The sequence below is a fragment of the Anomaloglossus baeobatrachus genome, chromosome 9, assembly GCF_048569485.1.
Source record: "Anomaloglossus baeobatrachus isolate aAnoBae1 chromosome 9, aAnoBae1.hap1, whole genome shotgun sequence".
In the NCBI taxonomy this organism is placed as follows: domain Eukaryota; kingdom Metazoa; phylum Chordata; class Amphibia; order Anura; family Aromobatidae; genus Anomaloglossus; species Anomaloglossus baeobatrachus.
The window spans coordinates 192,845,633-192,853,398 of NC_134361.1; positions in this window are offsets into that span (position 1 = coordinate 192,845,633).

The following is a 7,766-nucleotide window of genomic DNA, read 5'->3' on the forward strand; positions in this document are numbered from 1 at the left end:
AAAAATGGTAGTCACTGAGGCCCGGTCCGCATCAGTCCAGGTCTCCGTCTCCTGCTCAGCCGCGCCGGTTAGCTGCCCTAGCACTACCGCCGCACGCTGTCTGCCGGTCATGGAATACAGATCAAGGACCGGGCTAATCTTTTTCCGGAACGCCTGCAAAGCATCAGGCTTCCCATCATATTGCGGCAGCCAGGTAGCACCGGGCACATAGGGCAGGGAGATCGGCATTACCTGGGCGACCGCCTCTGCGGCTGGAGCGAGGGCTGCCATATTACCATCTCCGGGTGCCGCCGCGGCCGCCGCCCCTCCGACAGCCCCGTCAGGCGCAGACATCTTTTTCTTGCCCCCCCTTGGTTCTCTCCGACACCTTCTTTTTTCTGGGGGCGGGGCTTCAGTTCACTTTCGCGCCTTCCCTGCTCGGGGAAGACGACTCAAGCGGGAACCTTCGCGCCCAAAATGGCGGAATTTCAAATTTTTCGGCTGGACACCGCCGGCGGGAGACTGCAAGGCGCACCTCTACTGGTAAGTAGACGGGTAGGATCCTGTTCGTGACGCAAAAGTTGTCGCGGGCGGAGGGGTGGGAACGCCGCTCGCCTGGGAGTCGCTGGCGCTCGGGTCCGGTGCTTCTGCTCCTCGGTGGCTCGAACACGGGGCCAGACCCGGGGCTCGAGCAGCGCCGCCTCGCCCACGAGTGAAAAGGAGAGGTTGGTGGTGGGATGTCGGTCGTGATGCCACCCACGGGTTGTGGTGACGGTGGGCATACCGCTGCTGGTGACGGGGGATGCTGGGAGCGATGGCGGAGAGCAACTAAGGTGTTGACCCCTCCGTGGGTAGGGGCTGTTGGTCCCGGGGCCCAGTTGCGGGGTGGAGGTATAGGTGCAGGTGCAGGGGCCGGATGTGAGGAGACAGCGTGGGCGCGGGTGCAACGTTGCGATGCAGCGCGGTGCCGGATGGGACTGTTGTACTCACTCAGACACAAAGGACAGAGTCTCTGGTAAACCAAATGGCTGGATGGACGGGGCCCACAGTCGGCTGCGGTGTTTTCACTCTCCCCAGACGGGTTGATGGTGGCTGTCGTTTCCCTGCACCTGTGTATGTGTGTTTGACTCCTATGGTTTCCCACGGGTAGTCCGCTCCCCGGCGTGTACGTGTCGGGAGAGCCCGGTTGCCCACAGGCGCTGGCCCTTGGATCTCTAGCCCTTGGCGGTGGCTCTTATCCGGACGGGTTGGGCTTTTGCCTTCTAACGTGACTTGGTTGGGAATGAACCCCTGAGGTCCAGACCGCAATCAGAGAATTTGACCTTTATGGCGGCTTCCGAACCTAGTCGGGGTCTTAGTACCCTGCCTTGGTGCTTGGCTTCAATCTGCTCCCTGGTTTGGTACCGGCGGGCCACCGCCTGACCTCGGTCCTACGGTTCCGCTGACCTCCACCAACTCCTGCATACGGCCACCACTGTCTGCCGACCTTGCATATTGTGCCTGGGCTCCAACCCAGACACACACAGTTTTTACGCCTCTCACTTCCACACTCTACTCCTCAACTCCACAACTCCACTGAACTGACTACTTTTCCCGCCTCCAGGCCTGGGTGGGTGGGGCCAACTGCCTGGCTCCGCCCCACCTGGTGTGGACATCAGACCCTGGAGGGAGGCAACAAGGGTTTTGTTTGACTGGTGACACCTAACCAGGGGAGGGGGTGTGTGTGGTGTTACTGTACTGTGACCCCTGGGGGTCCAGGGCGTCACAACACCATACCCTAGAAACCCTGATTGTGGCCCAGCAGTCTCCACCCAACCAACGTTAAAGTCAATAACAGAACAGGAAAAAGATAAAGAAAGAAAAGAACAAGAAAAAGAAACAGAAACAGAAGAAGAGGATAGAGAAAATGAAGACAAAGACAAAGAACCAATTGACGATGCAACTACAGATGACGACGACAGAAATGTAGAGAACGACAGGTGCCACAGCCCTACAGGTCCAAGCCCTGGTGAGGAGGAATCTATGTAAAGTAAAGTACAGCAAAGTTACAGTTTTGACCAGTTTGCAACGTTTACAGAAAAAGTTTAAGTCCTGTGCCCACATGAACTTATGTGAGAAACTACCCATTGCACTTTGAAAATACGGACCATTAGGCTATGAACTGGCTATAGCCACAAACTCTCGCAGTGTTGATCGTTACCCCAGAGGTACAACCACCTGGCCATGCCTGTTTACGGGGCCTGGCTTGCCTGTGACCAGGGAGCACGCCTGTATATGGGGCCTGGCTCTCCACCACAAAGAGGGTACCCTGTCTGATCAACTGTGGGAGCCGCCTCTACATCCTGCCAGAAGAGGCCAAAGGCGCGGCTCCACAAGGCAGGGTATACCCTGAAAACCACCAGACCACGAAAGCCGCCTCCTTATCCTGCCAGAAGTGTCTGAAGGCGCGGCTCGACGGGAGAGAAAGATTGTAGGAAAGGTCTGGGGAAATGGATGGCCCAGACCTGGTTGCCAAAAGGACCGGTGACCTGCCTCCTGAGAGGGTTTTGGGTGGGTAACGGACTTGTGGGTGGAGGGTGGTGATGTATATTACCTGGTGGTTTTATAATGTTTTAAATGCTTTTACTGTTTTATGCATTTTAAAATGTTGTCTTGAAGCCCGAGGACGTGCTGGGGATAACTAAGGGGGAATGTGGCCCCCCCCTGACCTGGTCAGGCACCACTGAGTACTGCACCCATGCTGGGGGCAGTACAATACAGGTAATCCAGAAGGCTGACCGAGGTGTGATTACACAGGCGCATAGTAATCAGGTCTCCCACATGGACCTTTGAGTGGACCCCTGGGGAATCCAGGAGGGGGCGTGGCCTCCATCTCCACTCAAGGGGTGTGGTAGAGAGCTTGGTTGCTAAGTTGCGTAGGAAGTAGTGAACCAGTTAGTGAGTGCAGCTCAGGGAGAGCAGACGCATGCAGCAGACCCTGGAGTCTGGCACAATCTGACAGCGCACGTGCAGTGGCTACCAACGGGGGAGAACAGTTACCTGGGAGTGCCACCCGAAAACCACCCGAGGCTGGAGGCAAGCGGTGGCTGAGTAAGGGGACTGCCAGGGAAGTACTAGGTAACAGGTCCCAGTGCAGAGATTCATTCAATTTTCTGCTGCCAAACCTGCCGGAGGGGGCACTTCAGATCCCCACCACAACACCACAGAGTCCGCAGCCATGTAGCAACGAGAGGGCCCATAGCTCACAAGAGGCAAGCAGCCGGAGTGACCTGGTCCAGGCTACAAGCAAAAGGGCCAAAAAGAGGGGAGAACAAGCAGCAGCAACTTCCCTGGGTGACCCCCGTAGAGGCTTCAAGTCGGGGTCACCCCAAAAACACCAGGGCTAGAGCAGGCTAGTCGGTAGTCACCCTCAAAAGTCAGCCTGACGGAGTGCCTGGTTTCCTCTGGTTAATCCCAGCTACGTCCGGGTACTCACCCTGCCATCATTGTGAGTAAAAACCCTGAAAGACTGTCTGGACTGTGCCTGAGTTATTCTGCGACCTGTGGTTCCACACACCTACACAGGGCCCTGGGGCCTGCCTCACTCTCGGGAGGCCACTACATCTAGCTGCATCCAACATCAGCCCAAGGCATCCCCTAATCTGCAGTGGTGGTCCCCTGACCGCAATACCGAGAGTGGCGTCACAAAATTCCTAAAGAAGCAACCTACCTGTCACCAGACCATCCCACGTGGAGTCCCTGAAGGTAATGCACCGCTACACCTGGGCTGGGGGCTCCACACCAACACAACGAGGGGGATAGGGCTTTTCAACCCATGCAGCCCACTGAAATCCCAAGTGTCAGCTATCGAGAGCACTGCTTCCCTACCTAATAGTGGGGAGCGGGACCCTGAAAACTTCAAGCTGAGGGGTCAGACGAAAACACCTAAACATTAGTACAAGAAGGCAGGTCAAGACCACTGGCAGCATCAAAGTTAGCGAATTCCCGGACGAGCTCCCCCCCAGAGAGGCAGCGGCACCCGAAGACTTGGTTTACCCTTGTGTCAGAGTCTTCTTTGCGGTTGCACCACTACTAACAATACCTGAGACCTGAAACACACATCCGTGTAATTTGTACGTGTGTGGTACGTATTTGCACGTACCGCTGACACGTACACACGGAGACCCATGTTATTCAATGGAAGATGGCACACGTACGTAAAATCACACGGAACGTGTGTCCGTGTCGTAAGTACGTGTGTGCGCTTTTCTACATGGACGACATGTCCGTTTTTTGCCGGCAACACGCAGGCACGGACCCGCTTTAGTCTATGGGTCCGTGCCTGCACGGACCGCACACGGAGTATGTCCGTGTTCAGCACGTATCGTCCGTGTCCGTTTTTAATCACAAAATCTGAAACACTTGTTACCAATCTATCAGGTCAATTGATGGCAAACAAAAACACCAGGAACTCATGATGAATGATTAACAACGATAATTGGGTAAGAATGCGGGCCTTTAAAAACGGACAGTACGTATTTTATGTCAATACGGACATTCCACACGCACACACGGCTCGCATACGCCATCACACGGATGCCATACGTACCGGAGAAAGGCCCCAAAAATACGGAACAGAAAAACGGATCGTGTCATATGGACGTTTTTTTGGCGGAAGTGTGTTTTAGGTCTGAGCGAGTACGCTGTCCTCCTCTGCTTCCAACCTGCACCACGCACCCCTACACCTCCATCATCCAGAGTCCCAGGGCCTCCCCTACCCGTGGAGGGAACGTCATCTGGCTGCCCCACTCCATCTCCCCTGGGTACTGCCATCGGCGGTACTCCCCTTACTGCGAACCACGGGTGGCGTCACAAACTCTTAGTCCGGAGACCCTCGAGTCACAGCAGACCCCGGATTCGAGCGGTTTGACCGCTGCAGTGGCGGCACACATTCTTTTAGTATGCGCCTCTTTTAAAGTCTACTATATACCGTATGTGTTTGCATTTTTTTTTTTTTCATTTAATGTTTGACATTAAGGGCAAGATTTCGGGTTTTTGAAACGTTTTCAGCCAATTCAATCGCAGATTTTTAAATAGTTACAAAATCTGTTGCCCCTCCCTGGAATGATTTTATGTACAGAACTTTTCAGCAAATTTTGCAAAAAAACTTTAAAGCACAAAATGCAACTTTTTGCTCCACAAAGAAGAAGAAAAAAAAAAAAAAAGAAGTGCAAAATGGGTTAAAAATAACAAGCATTTTTTTTTTATTTGGCACAAAACACATGAAATGTATGCGTCATTTAAAAAACTTGGGGCAAAAAATGTCAAAGATGAATAACAAAAGATACAAAAAAAAACACAGAAATGGTAAATTAAATATAAGTGATGCTGCCAAATATAATGCCACCATATGGTATCACTTAAAAAATATGTACCCCAATATTTGCACCCAAGTGCAAAATAAAGTTCAGCAGCAGGACATGCAAAACATCGCCCTCAAGTATACATAAATATGGCTGCACTAGTATAACTGCTATATAGTGTACACATACAGTAGTTTTCTGTACAGTGATGGCCATATTAAAAATAATGAGAATTGCCAAACCACGCTATTTTTTTGGTGCAGTTTGTGGTCCTAAACTATATATATATATATATATATATATATATATATATATATATATATATATATATATATATATATATATATATATATATATATATATATATGACCTTCCCCACCAAAGTCTATTAGAAATCTGAAAGGCTGTGCACACGTTGCTTTTTTTTTTTATTTTATCTACAGTTTTGGTTGCAGTAAAAAGAAGCAGCATGTCACTTTTTTTTTTACTGCGTTTTGCCATTGACAATGCTAAAAAAATGCAGGGGCAAAAACGCACAGAAAACACGTCAGTATCGCATGCGTTTTTTTGGCCAGAGGTGCATTTTTCACTGGAGAAACAAAACTGCAGTGTGCGCACATAGCCTTTAGTAAATAGGACATTATGCATGTATCATACACACAACTAATAGCACCATGCTGGACATAATGGCGAAATTGCTACATGATGTAAACCAGAAATACTGTAATGTCACCACTATATACGGTATATATTGTGCAAATCCACCTGAACTTACCCTCTGACCTTGCACTCCCTTGTGCAGATGGTCTTCTGAACTAGTGGGAGCCATATTGCTGGACAACTCTCTGTCTGGGTCTAGAGAAGCTGCAGCTGCCAATAAACCTTCCCCCTCTCCCTCCACTTGATCTGACTGCTGATTTTAGGCTGAGGCTACATGGTAATTTAGTCCATGTGCACACCTTGAGTATTTGGTACTTTTTTTTACCTCAGAACTTGTAAGACGACGTGCACATGTTGAGTATTTGATGAGTTTTCTACCTCAGAATTTGTAGCCCAAAATACAGACGTGGTGCCTGTGTTTCTATTACACTTTTCCTCTGACTTTTCCACTGCTGGTTTTCTCTTATAAATTCTGAGGTAAAAAAAAAACCCTCACCAAATAACATGTGAATGTCGCCTTACAAATTCTGAGGTACAAACTTACCAAATACGCAAGGTGTGCATGAGGCCTTAGACTGTAACATAAGTATATAAAAATTGTATGAAAAAGATGTGCCGCCCCGTGCTCGGCGGCTGCGGGTCCGGACCTTCAGTGGGTGGCTCGAGGGTCTCCGGACCCGGGGGTCCTGCGGTCACTCCCAACTAAAAGGGGTTGGCGGTTTGGGGACATAGGTGTACGGCCGGAGACATGTTTGAGTTTGTGACGCCACCCACAGGTTGTGGTGAAGCTGGACACCACCGCTGCGATTATGGGGCACCCGGGGGGATGTTGCGCAGCAAGTTGTTAACCCCTGAGTAGGGATGGTGGCCTCGGGACCCGTTGGGGGAGTAGTTGGGCGGTGCAGGGAGATCGGCGGCCGGAGGGCACTGATGTACTCACGATTAGTAAGGCTATGTTCGCACGTTGCGTTTTTTTCCGCGTTTTTGCAGCGTTTTTAGCAGCAGCGTTTTTGCGCTAAAACGCATGCGTTTTTGATTGCCAGCAAAGTCTATGGGAAAAGCAGAAATCCTGTCTGCACTTTGCTTTTTTTTTCTGCAACGTTTAATTTGCATATTTGTGGTCAAAAACCATGCTGAAAAAGAAGCAGCATGTCAGTTGTTTTTGCCATTTCTGCAGCGTTTCCTTAACATTGGAGTCAATGAGAAATGGCAAAACGCAACCAAAAGCACAATTCCTGCGTTTTTCATGCTTTTTACCTGCTTTTCCACTGCGTTTTTGGCTCCAAAAACGCATGCTTTTCTGGACAAAAATTAATGGGTTCTAATGTTCCTTTACACACACACAATAACCGAAAATTTAAATGTTAAAAAATTAGAAACTTCACCTATTTTTCTGATTAAATGTGCATAACCACTATTTTTTCATTAAAATTGATAATTTCCCATATAGTTTTATTAAAAGTTAATTTTATACTTTTTTTCTCTTTTTTCATTCTTTTTGACTAATTCAACTTTATTTCTCAGTGTCTTGATCTAAAAAACGCATCTGCAGAAACGCATGTGAAAACGCAGGTAAAAAGCGCTAAAAACGCGGTAAAAACGCATGCGTTTTTAGCGCTAAAAAATGGTCAAAAACCATTTGGTCAAAAACCAAGGGAAGGAAAACGTGCAGAATAAACTGCAGGTACTCCGACGCAACGTGCGCACATAGCCTAACACACACAAGTCTCTGGTAAACCAAGGTGATGGTGGTCGGTGACTGTGGCCGGCTGCAGTCGGGATCTC